Here is a 16043-nt window from a genome sequence, read left to right on the forward strand (position 1 = left end):
TATGGTGATTCCACCTGGCTTTGGCTCTGCCATAGTGTGTCAATGTGCGTCGGATGGCCGGTTTGGCGCACAGCAACCACCACTGCAATGTGGTCTCGTAACGCATAATGCGTTGAACACAGGTGTGCCACGTGTCGGTGACCTGTTGTCGACATTCAGGGTCCCGTAGTAGCACGACATCGAGTTTCCAAGGTCCTGCACTGCGCCATATAGATTGTCGACGTAGGTTCATGGTACAGATATTGATGTCATGATCCGAAAAGGCAGACGGCCAACGTTCCGCGTCGAGGAGAACTGATTTTAGAGCGTGAGAGATGTATATTCTATCAAGTCGGCTGGCGGAGTGGCTCGTGATGTGTGTATACCCCGGGCGGTCGCCGTGTACCACTCGCCAAGTGTCGAGGAGACGAAGGCGGCGGACGAGGAAGCGAAGTTCGGGACATGTGGTGAAATGGGGGTATTGGTCCGTGCGCTCGAGAACACAGTTGAAATCTCCACCTACGATGAGATGACCGTATCGACCGAGGAATAAAGGCGTGATATCTTCTGCGTAGAACTGGGAGCGATCCCTCCGTTTATCAGTGCCCGATGGGGCGTAGAGATTTATGATTTTGAGTCCGTCAACTGTAATGGCCACCCCTCGCGCTGTTGGGAGGTATGCGACATCGGAAACTGCAATTCCTTCTCGGAGGAGGATGGCTGCGCCTGTGTGTTCCATAGCTGCAGGGGCGGCGTACGTCTCATATCCATAACACCCAGTCCATGTCGATGTCCGCTGCTCGTAGCGTGTCACGGAGCAGTTGAAGTTTAGCGTGGGAGCTGATATTATTAGTATTGATAGTAGCTATTCGGTACGCCTGATGGGAGATCCGTGCTGCTGATAGGGTCGTAGCTGGTGAAGATTGTTGTGGTGGATGCTGGAAGTCCATAGAAGTCGCAGGATTCGCCGTAGAAACTTCCCCCATTTTAGTTTTGGTCTAACGGAGAAACAGATCTCATTTCCGCATCAGATGGAGGTGGGAAGTCCGTGTCATCCGCCCATGAAAGGTGTCCGACAGGTTTGACAGAGGTGGCAGCGCTGGCCGAGTCGGCTCAATGGCGTCGGTGATAACAGGCGTGCTATGTTCCATGGCTTCTGGGCGCGGGGCTTGCGCACGATCTCTGTTGGACGGTTCACCGTCTTGTGGATGACGCGTCTCCGTGGCAGAGGAGAAAGTGTTATCGTGTTCTCCGTCGGAGTGATGTGGCATCTCTTCGTCCTGCGGAGGGGGCTCAATGGTCGAGTCTGATGTCTTGCGGCGTTTTTTTCGTCGTTTTGGCGACTTCTGCTTTCGGCAATGAGTTTCGGTGTCTGAGGAAGGAAGAGATTCACGTCGTTCCGGTACAAAAGCCGCGGGTGCTATGATGCGGTCTTCATTCTCCAGAACACTCTCATTGGTATCCTTGGGATCTTCTAGCGTGGGTGTGTCCGGCTGTTGGACATGTTCACGGGCGGCATCGCCGGTGTCAAGGTGCTGGGACGCCTCCGGGTGTATCGGACCAGAGAGACGTTCATAAACGGCGCCTTGTGAGGGCTGGACGTGCAGTGTCGCCGCATAGGTGACTGGAAGGGTGGTCGTGGTTCTGTCGGTGTTCGTATCGTCGGGCCTTAGTTGTGTGATGCGGCGTTGCACGCATTCATTACGGACGTCGCCTTCTTTACCACAACCGGAACATGTTCGAGGTTGTCCGTCGTAAATGACCACCGCACGGCAGCCGCCGATAGAAATGTACGATGGAACGTGCCGTTTGAGATCGATTCGGACTTGTCTCACACCATTAAGCACCGGATACGTCGTAAACTGTGCCCATGTCTCGGGTACGTGGCTCTGGACTTTTCCGAACGGGCTTAGCGCCGAGATGACTTCATCTTCAGTCACCTCGAAAGGCAGTTCGAATACACGGATCGTCCGAAGGCCAAGTCCTGCATGGTCGACATCCACAGGCCCGACGTTTCCGTCGGAGTGCCGAAATTTTAGTCCATGTCGCGTCCTTTGAATGATCTCGTTGCAGGCAGCGTCGGAAGTCATCTTAACATAAACGACGCTGCTAATGATCGATAGGTGTATGCCGATGAGTTCGTCACGCGGGATCTTCACGTCTTCGCATAGGAAGCGTTCGACGGCCAGTGCTTTGGGTCGTGCGTATTCGTTTGAGAAGGTGAACTTAAGAGTGTTCTTCTTGTAAGAGTTGGCCATTACAGCTTGTTCGACTGAGAAGCGCTGTGACAAGGAAGTAAACAAAACACTCCGCGCGCGCAGCGGCGTGGACGGCCGAGCGCGGTGCGCACTGCAGCCCTGCCGAACGCAGACTGCCAACTGAGCTACCGAAGCACGACTCACGCCCGGTACTCACAGCTTTACTTCTGCCAGTACCTCGTCTCCTACCTTCCAAGCTTTACAGAAGCTCTCCTGCGAACCTTGCAGAACTAGCACTCCTGAAAGAAAGGATATTGCGGAGACATGTCTTAGCCACAGCCTGGGGGATGTTTCCAGAATGAGATTTTCACTCTGCAGCGGAGTGTGCGCTGATATGAAACTTCCTGGCAGATTAAAACTGTGTGCCCGACCGAGACTCGAACTCGGGACCTTTGCCTTTCGCGGGCAAGTGCTCGACCAACTGAGCTACCGAAGCACGACTCACGCCCGGTACTCACAGCTTTACTTCTGCCAGTACCTCGTCTCCTACCTTCCAAACTTTACAGAATCTCTCCTGCGAACCTTGCAGAACTAGCACTCCTGAAAGAAAGGATATAGCGGAGACATGGCTTAGCCACAGCCTGGGGGATGTTTCCAGAATGAGATTTTCACTCTGCAGCGGAGTGTGCGCTGATATGAAACTTCCTGGCAGATTAAAACTGTGTGCCCGACCGAGACTCGAACTCGAGGTACTGGCAGAAGTAAAGCTGTGAGTACCGGGAGTGAGTCGTGCTTCGGTAGCTCAGTTGGTAGAGCACTTGCCCGCGAAAGGCAAAGGTCCCGAGTTCGAGTCTCGGTCGGGCACACAGTTTTAATCTGCCAGGAAGTTTCATAACTTGTAACTGACAAGTGTATAGTGTTTGTTCAGGAAGACAACGCTTTAATGTAAATGAACCAATGAAACCTATTATTTTTGGGTATTTTAACCATGCGTACCTGTGGGGCACATAATTGAAAAAGGGGAATTCATAACAATATTTGTTAATAGTTCATTTAGATTTATTATAATTCTTTTTTGCTTTAAAATTTTCGCATATTGGTACTAATTTTCCTGTGTATATAAAGTAAGTGTACTATACTGGACGCTGAAGTTCTTTGAATTGTATGTGAGTAATGTATGTAAAACAGTATGTAAAATGTTTATTACGTCAAATGATTTCCTGATGACCTTTCGTACTTAAAAATATTTTGTGTGAATAAATTGTTCATGTTAATGTAAATTTGATAATTTAAGAAATTGTCACGCCTAGCAACAATATAAAAATACGTGTTATGTAAAAGCCACTGTGCTTTTGTTTAAAACGAAAGTGACCCTGCGATGTTGAGAAGATGGCAAGGGTGAATTGGCGTGCTACCTAGAGCAAGCACGGAAAGTAAGACACACAGTCTGTAGGCAGCAGTGATTCAGGCATCACCTTTTTGGAGCAGGAGAAGCTTTGCCACCAAATTAGCACAAAATGCCTCGGATGGAGACTGCAAACGGCTTACGGTATAGCTGCGGGTAGTTGGGCTACTCTATGTGGAATTGAACGACGCCAAGAATAGAAGCCCATACTGCAAGAAACTTGCAGGCCGTACTGTGGATAGTGTAGCCGCTGTATTTGTTCGCCACACCCAAGCCTACAGCCACAAAATAAGACTTTCTCATAGTAAATTTACTTCTGTACAGCGTGAACCATTGATTTAAATTGTATTTTAATAATCATTCTTGAACTTTAAACAAAGTGGTTCACCTAGTTATTCCATCCTAATCATACACCTATATAGGATTTCTTCCTGATGTTTGAGGAATCCAATATCCTATTTTACATACTTATGAGGTAAAGAGGCACCATTTATACTTTTTTGTGTTTTCTTAGTAATTGCAAAGCGTTATAGTAAAAGTTTGATTACGTAAAATTCAATCAGAGTGTAGACAAGTTACTAGAATCTGGTAAATTACTATACAGAGTTAGTTCAAAGAATAACAGCTTTTTGAAAGTAAATTATAGTAAGAAAGAGGTTTTCCTGAAGTGAAATGGTCAGTATAAAAAGTGTATGCTTTAGTATCTGAGTGTTTTAATATTTAAGTTTGTTTATTGTAGACAATGATTTTCTATGTCCCCCCTGACCAAATTCTTATAACTTCCTTGAAGTTATCTACTGGGCATTTTTCTCTTTTAGAAACGCAATGTATAAGCGTGTAGTAGTCAAAAAGAAATTCCAGTATCTGCACTAACATTGTTCACGTGGAGTAATATTTATTCGAAGAACCAAATTAAACAGTAGGAAGAAAGTAGGAAATATTCATACTTCTGATTTTCCAATACTTCACTGTTCCATTGCCTGGATAGGCTGGGGATAATTAGTACATGTTTTAAACCACTGAATGAATTTGGAACTGAGTTGTCCTAGGTTCAGTACAATATTATTTATACTGCGTTTCTATTTAGCCGTTGGGTAAAATGTTGAATCTTGGGAAATGAATTGAATAGTCTGATTTACTTATCCATTAGTCACAACACACGGTCAAATCCTGTAAAGAGGCTAAGTCTGTTGATTAGCTTTTGCTATTAACAGGACTATCCTTACATAGTGTACTTTATTTGGAAACTAAACTAAATTTTATTAAAAGGGTTATACGTGGCTTTTACCGTAACAGGACTGTTTGTTCTGTTGGGGTCTAGTATACGTGCCAACATAGAGAAAGGTTTTTCTGTTATTTGGGTAAAAGCATACTAAATTACAATAGTAGTAGTAGGGTTATTGACGATGCGTGCTGAACGATTTGATGTGGAACGACCACATAAAATCAATCGTGAGTAAGGTAGAATCGAGACTGACATTTAGTGGAAGAATTCTCAGGAAATGAAGACCGGCAACAAAGGAAGTAGGAAAACACCCTGAGAAAAGCCATTTACAACAGTGGTAGAAATGCCGGAGAATATTATGTTTTAACCTTGCCGTTACATACCCTGAAACATTTTATTGAGAACAAATGCTGTTTCGGTTGCTTACAAAACACTCGTTCTGCTACTACTTGAATACTGCCCGTCGATCGGGTATCCTTATCAGATAGGATTGGTAGACGAAATAGAGAACACCCAAAGCAGAGCAGGCCGTTACATTAGAGGTTCATTCAGCAAGCGCGAAAGCGTCACGCAGGTGCTCAGCCAACTGCAGTGGCAGGAGCTGCTAGTGAGGCGTTGTGCAGCAGGTCGTGGTTTACGTTACAATTTCGAGACCGTACGTTCCTAGAAGAGTCAACGAATACATTCTTTTCTCTTTGGTATACCTCGCGCAAAGACCATGAAGGTAAAACCAGAGAGATTTGAGCCCACAAGAGTTCTTACGAGAAATAGATCTTCCCATGAACCGTACGCGACTGGAACGCGAAAAAGGGGGTAGTGGCACAGGTATACGAAGTACCGTCCATCACATGAGGTGGCTTACAGAATTTAGATGTAGATATAGATGTACCAGCACCGTCTTCTACAATAACCTTCATCACCAGGATAAAAAAGAGAAACGTTCATAAAGAACGTCTGGAGCTTAATACCCAAGATGTAATTTAAGACCCCTGAAAGTCTCTTGTACCAGACAGAACTGTCACTTGTTCTATCTGGTCCAAGAGACAGCGGCAGTGTCTGTAACGTCAGCATTACGTCACCCGACAGTATATAAAACATGGCCGGGTTTCTTTTCAATTTTCTCGTGCAATTCCGTCCACGAATGAAACAAACTCGTGGCAGTTGTCTCCGTTTATCATCGGCGGGGAGCGGCAGCTCACTACCTTCTTCGCCACGTACATTTGACGCCTTCGGTAACCTAACGAGCGCTAACTATGCACCGCCCATGATGCCCTCTGATAAACTACGGAGATCCGAGGAGGATTTTCGGCGCTAAGTTACGTGCGTACAGGAGGAATGGGAAAAATCCATCGATTAAAACCAATAGTGATTTTTTAGTTCTGAGTAACCGGTACTTTCCGGTATTTGCATGTTCTCTGTTACAACATGTCTTTTTTTTCTTACTTGCAAGCAACCGAGGAAAAAAAACGAAATATCAATTAGCCATTGCAGCAGGCTAAAATGTTTCGTTTTTAAATATTTTTTTTTTTTTAAAAGATATAATTTTTGTTATTAAAATTTTTATTGGTCTAAAATATTGAGTTCTTGCAGGAAATGGAAAAAGAGATCAGCGTTATTTGAATAACAATGCCTACAGAAATGAGCAATAAACACTTGGCACAAGAACTGGTACAGCATTGCTGAGACAATAATGTTCATCTTGCCGTGTGTCTTGGCTTAAGGTATGCAAACACTTTTACGAAGTGCCTTAACAATGAAGTGCAATGCTTCATTTGCTTTAAAAGATTAACGATTTGTCTGCCATTTCTATGAAATAATAAAATAGGAAGGAAATTAAAGCGACAGTAATGAATTAAAAACTTAACAGCAGTTCATTTTTAGTTGTTGTGGTCTTCAGTCCAGAGACTGGTTTGATGCAGGTCTCCATGCTACTCTATACTGTGCAAGCTTCTTCATCTCCCAGTACCTACTGCAACCTACATCCATTTGAATCTGTTTAGTGTATTCATCTCTTGGTCTCCCTCTACCATTATACCCTCCACACTGCCCTCCAATACTAAATTGGTGATCCCTTGATGCCTCAGAATATGCCCTAACAGCCGATCCCTTCTTCTAGTCAAGTTGTGCCACAAATTTCTCTTCTTTCTTTAGTTATGTGATCTACCCATCTAATCTTCAGTATTCTTCTGTAGCACCACATTTCGAAAGCTTCTATTCTCTTCTTGTCTAAACTATTTATCGTCCACGTTTCACTTCCATACATGGCTACACTCCATACAAATACTTTCAGAAACGAGCTTCCTGACATTTAAATCTATACTCGATGTTAACAAATTTCTGTTCTTCAGAAACGCTTTCCTTGTCATTGCCAGTCTACATTTTATATCCTTTCTACTTCGACCATTATCAGTTATTTTGCTCCCCAAACAGCAAAACTCATTTACTACTTTGAGCATCTCATTTCCTAATCTAATTCCCGCACCATCACCCGATTTAATTCGACTACATTCCATTTTTAGTATAAAATGAAAATACACAGTAGAGGGTTCTCATTCCTGTGTCAACATAATATGCCTTTATCTGCTTGTAGCCCTTGAAAACGGACAAAGTAACAAGAAAAACAGCACTGACTATTCGTTATGCCGAAATAGTGGCATGATCCGCAATTACAACACGATTTTTGAGCAGAGTTTCAAACAGGTGGGATCAGTAGGAGAAGAATGATGATTTTTTTCTAGTATTCGCCCGCTTACCACCTTTCGAGAAAAGCAGCGAACGGTGGACGGACTACATTTTCATTTGTTTGCTTACTTAATTTAATCTCTTCGTACTGTATATCCTGGAAATGAGAGAGTCAAAATTTTTCAATCTTTGATTTCTACGTTTACTACAAGAAGTAATAGGAATAAAAATCCGACAGTCTGGTGCTTTAAAAGCCGATTATTTTGAGCGGTAGTAATAGTCAGGTCAAAATGGCTCGGAGAAAAACCGGTATCACCGAAAACCGGCTGTTTCAGCGACAACCGCAATGTCTAGCGCACAGTACAACACAGCCACCGTCCTCATATGCTACAGCATGATTAATGCGCTACACAGGAAATTAATTTTGCCCGGGGGGGGGGCGGTGGGGGGGGGGGGGGGGGAATCTCTCTGATGTGTTTCAGGGCAGCGAGTGGGAGAAGAGATTTAGTTCCTCTGTTTACAGTTGGCTAGTCCATCGTCGAATCCTCCAGTTCCGGCAACCGCAGCGATGCAAGTAAACTACTCAAGTTTATTGAAGAAGCCGGCAGGTCCCTCAGGTGCGGCGGCCGGCATTGTTATTCAAACACTCGCAGCCGTTTAACTAAATGAAAGTGGCGAGCGGCGGCTAGGCGGTCCATTAGCATTTGGCCGGCGCCGCGTAGCCGTAGCTGCTCTCGCCGGGTGTCGTTACCGTGGGGGCGGGCGGCCCTCCGCCCCCGGGGGCCGGCGCAGCCGCCATCATTGTGCTCGCCCCCGAATGTTACGAGTTGGCCCCGCAGCGGCCCGGCTCGGCGCTGCGCCCGCTCCGGGCCCGGCATGAATAAAACATGGCGGCCGGGGACTCCCCGGGCCTCGTCACGTGATTAGGGCTCTGTGGGCCTAACTGCTGCCCACGGCACACACGCGGCCCCTGCCGTATCTAGGGGCCACGGCCTGCCTACCGCCCCCGGAGGCTTGCGTATCATTGTTGTACTAATACACGTAGCTCATTTCAATTTAACAGCGGATACAGAATTATACAAAGAGAAAATAAGCGGCATGTAATTGTTTCCTTTCTTTCTGTCGACAGTGATATTTTCCCCAGGTTTGACTGGACTGAGCTTGTAACCTATCTCTTACTTTAGATAGAGTGACATCTACATCATACTCTGCAAGCGAAGTATTGGTATGTGGCGGAGGGTGCTTTCGGTACCACTATCTGATCCCTCCAACCCTGTTCCACTGGCAAATACTGCGTGGGAAGAATGATTGTCGGTAAGCCTCTGTATTGGCTCTAATTTCTCGGATTTTCTCCTCGTGGTCAAAACTCGAGATGTATGTGGGGGGAAGTAATTTGTCTGACTCCTCCTAAAATGTCCTGTCCCGAAATTTCAGTAGTAGCTCTCTCTATGGTGCACCACGCCTCTCTTGTAATGTCTGTCATTGAAATTTGTTTAGCGTCTCCGCGACGCTCTCTCGCTATCTAAACGATCCCGTGACGAATCGCGCCGCTCTCCATTGGATCTTTTCTCTCCCATCTATCAGTCCCATATAGATGAACAATACTAAAGAATCGGGCGGACAAGCGCTGCTACCAGGAAGCGTTACTAAATTGCGTTGTGAAATGATTTGTGTTTATTTTTCTCATTTTCTAGAGAAAGACTAAAAGATAAAGACGAGAAGTTTCGTGGTTTTAAGATCAGATTATTAAAATGTTCTTTTACTTTCCCTCTGTTCGTTGTCGATTACTACATGTTCTCTTTGTTGACACAGTAGCAGAGTAGCATCATATGTGTGCTACCAAAATTGATTCCAAGATTTGCTGTGTATCCATACCCGTCACTAAATGAAATTTCATAGACCTTTTTTTTCAACTCGTCACATATTATCAACAATTTTCTCTGTAATCACATACTAGGAAAACTACTTCCATATGCTGAAGATAGCACTACGGACCAGTTCTTACCAAAAAAATTGCAGTGCAAAGTTATTCTGTACTTTCAGCGTTGATACTTTCAGAGAAAATAATTTCTCTTGAACACATTTTTGATTCACGATTTCCACACGTCTCGTAATTAATAATAATAATACCTGCGACTGAGAAAATGGGTATTAGACCATGTAACATCACTTAAGAATTCAACACTTTGGCTGAACAAAATATGAAACGACCTAAAATCGATAAACATAAGACAAACGACATTTTAGACAGAGACACCTACGGACACGTTGCAACAAGTGGGAAGTTGGAACAGAGCAACTAAAACAAAAACGGTGCAGATCAGTGTGGTCGGAAAAATGTAAACAAGCTTTCTTGGAAAGAATGGAAACCTACTGGAGCAACAAGAAGAGCCTGAAGTACAGTTGATTGAGTTATTTTCCTAGCGTCTTCCATTTATTGGGAGAATTCACTTATAATAATAATAATAATAATAGTAATAATAATTGCAAACGCAATTTTAACAGCTAAAATTTTCAAAACAAATGTAATTATATGAAGACATAAAAACGCACAATAAGTTTGAATTAATATCATTACAGTGAACACACTATTAAAAAAAATTGTTCAAATGGCTCTGAGCACTATGGGACTCAACTTCTGAGGTCATTAGTCCCCTAGAACTTAGAACTAGTTATACCTAACTAACCTAAGGACATCACACACCTCCATGCCCGAGGCAGGATTCGAACCTGCTACGGTAGCGGTCTCGCGGTTCCAGACTCACTATTTACACATGTACTGATACTATTCTAATTTGATTTAGATGTGTAAGTTATAAGCATAGAAAAAAAGTTCAAATATGTGTGAAATCTTATGGGTCTTAACTGCTAAGGTCATCAGTCCCTATGCTTACACACTACTTAATCTAAATTATACTAGGGACAAACACACACAACAATGCCCGAGGGAGGACTCGAACCTCCGCTGTTACCAGCCGCACAGTCAATGACTGCAGCGCCCTAGACCGCTCGGCTAATCCCGCACTGCTATAAGCATAGATGTAATAATTAGAATTGTAGGTAAAGTTTTGTTAATGTAACTAGACATCTGCATAATTAGCTTGGCACTTTCGGAATTCGCGGAAGCACGCTGACCTGCCCAGTAGGTTAACGACAAGGACCGATGTGCTAGCCAGCCCGAATGTGGGTGTTAGGTGGTTTTCCACATTTTTCTATATGAGAACTGCGCTGGTACCCGTGTTCCGCCTCAATTGAAGAACTGACAAACATTTTAAAGATGTTCTCACTCTTTCACACGGGATAATACTACACGTAGGAAGTTGTGGTTCACAGATTCCGTACCCGGGGATAAAGGGGTGGTGGCCGCCCTCTACCGCTTAACGTCGCCGAATCTAGTACTTAACATGATGACCCCGTGACAGTATGAGATAAAGGTGAGGAAGAAGAGAACACATATATGAAGTTTTGCTGCATCGTGTTGAAAGTGCAACAGAAGTGGGGACTTATTGTAGCCTGGTTTCTTAGCCTTTTCTTCCGTCAGAGAAATGTACTGTCAAGCTCAGGGTAATACCAACGCCTCTCTTGTAAAATTTTCCTTCTTTTACCGAAACACAGTTTACACAACTTCGCGTTACTAACGTGCTAATGAAGATGCAATTGGGGTGGATTCCTTTTCATGATCTATTAATAAAGAAGCAATTGAAGAAGTAACATGTCATTAGGTCACAAAAACTCACTGTCAGTAAAGAAAGAATCTAATTTGTTCACTTATGTTGTTGCAAGCTCACACTATCTCTCCTTTCATCAAATATCAACAGCACTTAAAAATTACATTATTCCACTAAAACTCGTTAGTTTTATTGGTGTGTACGCAAGTTTCGCACGTTAATCAAATGACAGAATGCTCTTCTCTTTGCTTGCTAATATTTCCCAAAAATCCATTTCAATATCTTGAATAATTTATGGTGTACAATGGAAGTCACGATTTACTCATTCTTGCGTTATTGCGGCGCGTGTGGGTGGAAGTGGGTGCGGTACCTCAAGTCCGTTTTCTTGAGACTGGGGATGTATGTAGACCTTTTCAATAAGCTTGGGAAAAATTCAGTACATTATCTACAATTCATATCCAGCAATGTATGACCTAATAGGCACAAAACCTGAACTCATTGCGACTCCTCTTTTTCATTGCAGACTGCTCGAATTTCATCTTATGTTCTCATTGATTTCGAAAAGTCACGATAACTACGACCATTGACGGAAAGGTAATACTGTAGGAAGCTGATGTAATATTTTTACAAAAACAGCTTCTATAAAATGGTTTTAAATAGACTGCAGACAGTCGGCGTGCGGACAACATATTGCTGGTGCCAGTACTACTGCATCGGTTGGCATGTTAACCAGAGTTCACTGTTAGTAACTACATGCGCATATACACTCCTGGAAATGGAAAAAAGAACACATTGACACGGGTGTGTCAGACCCACCATACTTGCTCCGGACACTGCGAGAGGGCTGTACAAGCAATGATCACACGCACGGCACAGCGGACACACCAGGAACCGCGGTGTTGGCCGTCGAATGGCGCTAGCTGCGCAGCATTTGTGCACCGCCGCCGTCAGTGTCAGCCAGTTTGCCGTGGCATACGGAGCTCCATCGCAGTCTTTAACATTGGTAGCATGCCGCGACAGCGTGGACGTGAACCGCATGTGCAGTTGACGGACTTTGAGCGAGGGCGTATAGTGGGCATGCGGGAGGCCGGGTGGACGTACCGCCGAATTGCTCAACACGTGGGGCGTGAGGTCTCCACAGTACATCGATGTTGTCGCCAGTGGTCGGCGGAAGGTGCACGTGCCCGTCGACCTGGGACCGGACCGCAGCGACGCACGGATGCACGCCAAGACCGTAGGATCCTACGCAGTGCCGTAGGGGACCGCACCGCCACTTCCCAGCAAATTAGGGCCACTGTTGCTCCTGGAGTATCGGCGAGGACCATTCGCAACCGTCTCCATGAAGCTGGGCTACGGTCCCGCACACCGTTAGGCCGTCTTCCGCTCACGCCCCAACATCGTGCAGCCCGCCTCCAGTGGTGTCGCGACAGGCGTGAATGGAGGGACGAATGGAGACTTCTACATCTACATCTACATCTATACTCCGCGAGCCACCTTACGGTGTGTGGCGGAGGGTACTTATTGTACCACTATCTGATCCCCCCTTCCCTGTTCCATTCACGAATTGTGCGTGGGAAGAACGACTGCTAGTAAGTCTCCGTATTTGCTCTAATTTCTCGGATCTTTTCGTTGTGATCATTACTGCGAGATATATGTGGGCGGTAGTAATATGTTGCCCATCTCTTCCCGGAATGTGCTCTCTCGTAATTTCGATAATAAACCTCTCCGTATTACGTAACGCCTTTCTTGAAGTGTCCGCCACTGGAGCTTGTTCAGCATCTCCGTAACGCTCTCGCGCTGACTAAATGTCCCCATGACGAATCGCGCTGCTTTTCGCTGGATCATGTCTATCTCTTCTATTAATCCAACCTGGTAAGGGTCCCATACTGATGAGCAATACTCAAGAATCGGACGAACAAGCGTTTTGTAAGCTACTTCTTTCGTCGATGAGTCACATTTTCTTAGAATTCTTCCTATGAATCTCAACCTGGCGCCTGCTTTTCCCACTATTTGTTTTATGTGATCATTCCACTTCAGATCGCTCCGGATAGTAACTCCTAAGTATTTTACGGTCGTTACCGCTTCCAGTGATTTACCACCAATGGCATAATCGTACTGGAATGGATTTCTGCCCCTATGTATGCGCATTATATTACATTTATCTACGTTTAGGGAAAGCTGCCAGCTGTCGCACCATGCATTAATCCTCTGCAGGTCCTCCTGGAGTACGTACGAGTCTTCTGATGTTGCTACTTTCTTGTAGACAACCGTGTCATCTGCAAATAGCCTCACGGAGCTACCGATGTTGTCAACTAAGTCATTTATGTATATTGTAAACAATAAAGGTCCTATCACGCTTCCCTGCGGTACTCCCGAAATTACCTCTACATCTGCAGATTTTGAACCGTTAAGAATGACATGTTGTGTTCTTTCTTCTAGGAAATCCTGAATCCAATCACAAACCTGGTCCGATATTCCGTAAGCTCGTATTTTTTTCACTAAACGTAAGTGCGGAACCGTATCAAATGCCTTCCTGAAGTCCAGGAATACGGCATCAATCTGCTCGCCAGTGTCTACGACACTGTGAATTTCTTGGGCAAATAGGGCGAGCTGAGTTTCACATGATCTCTGTTTGCGGAATCCATGTTGGTTATGATGAAGGAGATTTGTATTATCTAAGAACGTCATAATACGAGAACACAAAACATGTTCCATTATTCTACAACAGATTGACGTAAGCGAAATAGGCCTATAATTATTCGCATCTGATTTATGACCCTTCTTGAAAATGGGAACGACCTGCGCTTTCTTCCAGTCGCTAGGTACTTTACATTCTTCCAGCGATCTACGATAAATTGCTGATAGAAAGGGGGCAAGTTCTTTAGCATAATCACTGTAGAATCTTAAGGGTATCTCGTCTGGTCCGGATGCTTTTCCGCTACTAAGTGATAGCAGTTGTTTTTCAATTCCGATATCGTTTATTTCAATATTTTCCATTTTGGCGTCCGTGCGACGGCTGAAGTCAGGGACCGTGTTACGATTTTCCGCAGTGAAACAGTTTCGGAACACTGAATTCAGTATTTCTGCCTTTCTTCGGTCGTCCTCTGTTTCGGTGCCATCGTGGTCAACGAGTGACTGAATAGGGGATTTAGATCCGCTTGTCGTCTTCAGCGATGAGAGTCGCTTCTGCCTTGGTGCCAATGATGGTCGTATGCGTGTTTGGCGCCGTGCAGGTGAGCGCCACAATCAGGACTGCATACGACCGAGGCACACAGGGCCAACACCCGGCATCATGGTGTGGGGAGCGATCTCCTACACTGGCCGTACACCACTGGTGATCGTCGAGGGGACACTGAATAGTGCACGGTACATCCAAACCGTCATCGAACCCATCGTTCTACCATTCCTAGACCGGCAAGGGAACTTGCTGTTCCAACAGGACAATGCACGTCCGCATGTATCCCGTGCCACCCAACGTGTTCTAGAAGGTGTAAGTCAACTACCCTGGCCAGCAAGATCTCCGGATCTGTCCCCCATTGAGCATGTTTGGGACTGGATGAAGCGTCGTCTCACGCGGTCTGCACGTCCAGCACGAACGCTGGTCCAACTGAGGCGCCAGGTGGAAATGGCATGGCAAGCCGTTCCACAGGACTACATCCAGCATCTCTACGATCGTCTCCATGGGAGAATAGCAGCCTGCATTGCTGCGAAAGGTGGATATACACTGTACTAGTGCCGACATTGTGCATGCTCTGTTGCCTGTGTCTATGTGCCTGTGGTTCTGTCAGTGTGATCATGTGATGTATCTGACCCCAGGAATGTGTCAATAAAGTTTCCCCTTCCTGGGACAATGAATTCACGGTGTTCTTATTTCAATTTCCAGGAGTGTAAATGCACTGTCAGCATGCAAACATCCGGCTTTCCGTGTGTTTCCACAGTGTTGGCCTTGAGCATCTCTGTTTGGCATAGTCAAATCTGTACAGCACTTCGTAACTACAAAGCATGTTTAGTAGTGACTTATTAAATAATTTTCATTTCTATTTAAAATCATTTCGCCGGCCACGGTGGTCTCGCGGTTCTAGGCGCGCAGTCCGGAACCGCGCGACTGCTACGGTCGCAGGTTCGAATCCTGCCTCGGGCATGGGTGTGTGTGATGTCCTTAGGTTAATTAGGTTTAAGTAGTTCTAAGTTCTAGGGGACTTATGACCTAAGATGTTGAGTCCCATAGTGCTCAGAGCCATTTAATTCATTTAGAACCTAATATTGTAAACTTACACAGAATTTTATGAAAAATATATCAGCTAATATTTAAGTTCTCGATAAATAATTATTATGTCACTTCACTTGGACATAATTAGTGCGCGTTATTGTACTGAAGCTCATTATTCTATTAACACCTTTGTATACAGTAGGGCGATCTTAACTGATGCAGGAATGTGTGTGATTTCGAATTTCCAAATTACAGTGGGCAGTATAATTACAGTGATGCAAGTACAATCAATTACAGATATCGCTTTGGTGATATTGTATATGTTTTGGGAGTTTTACTTGCTTTAAGGCACGGATAGAGTAGTACTAATGTAGGTTCTTTGGGTATTGTTCATTTCCGCAGTTCCACAATCTTTAAATTAAAATACTTATTCACAGCTTCTTCTAGCTTTTCTCCGTCGCTTTACTCGAGGCTAACAATATTTTATCTGAATTTTGTATAGCTGCAGTTCAATAAGGGTACAAAAGAAGTTTAATTGTGAATATCTTCGTGTGCTACTTGCTTGCGTTCGATTCTGTTGCTTTCCTCGTGGCTGAGGATGTTTATATTGAATACGTGTGATGATTACATTGTTCGTTCCCGTCGCCGACCATGATAACAGTTCACGGAGAATTTT

The sequence above is a fragment of the Schistocerca serialis genome, chromosome 1 (genome assembly GCF_023864345.2).
Source record: "Schistocerca serialis cubense isolate TAMUIC-IGC-003099 chromosome 1, iqSchSeri2.2, whole genome shotgun sequence".
In the NCBI taxonomy this organism is placed as follows: Eukaryota; Metazoa; Arthropoda; class Insecta; order Orthoptera; family Acrididae; genus Schistocerca; species Schistocerca serialis.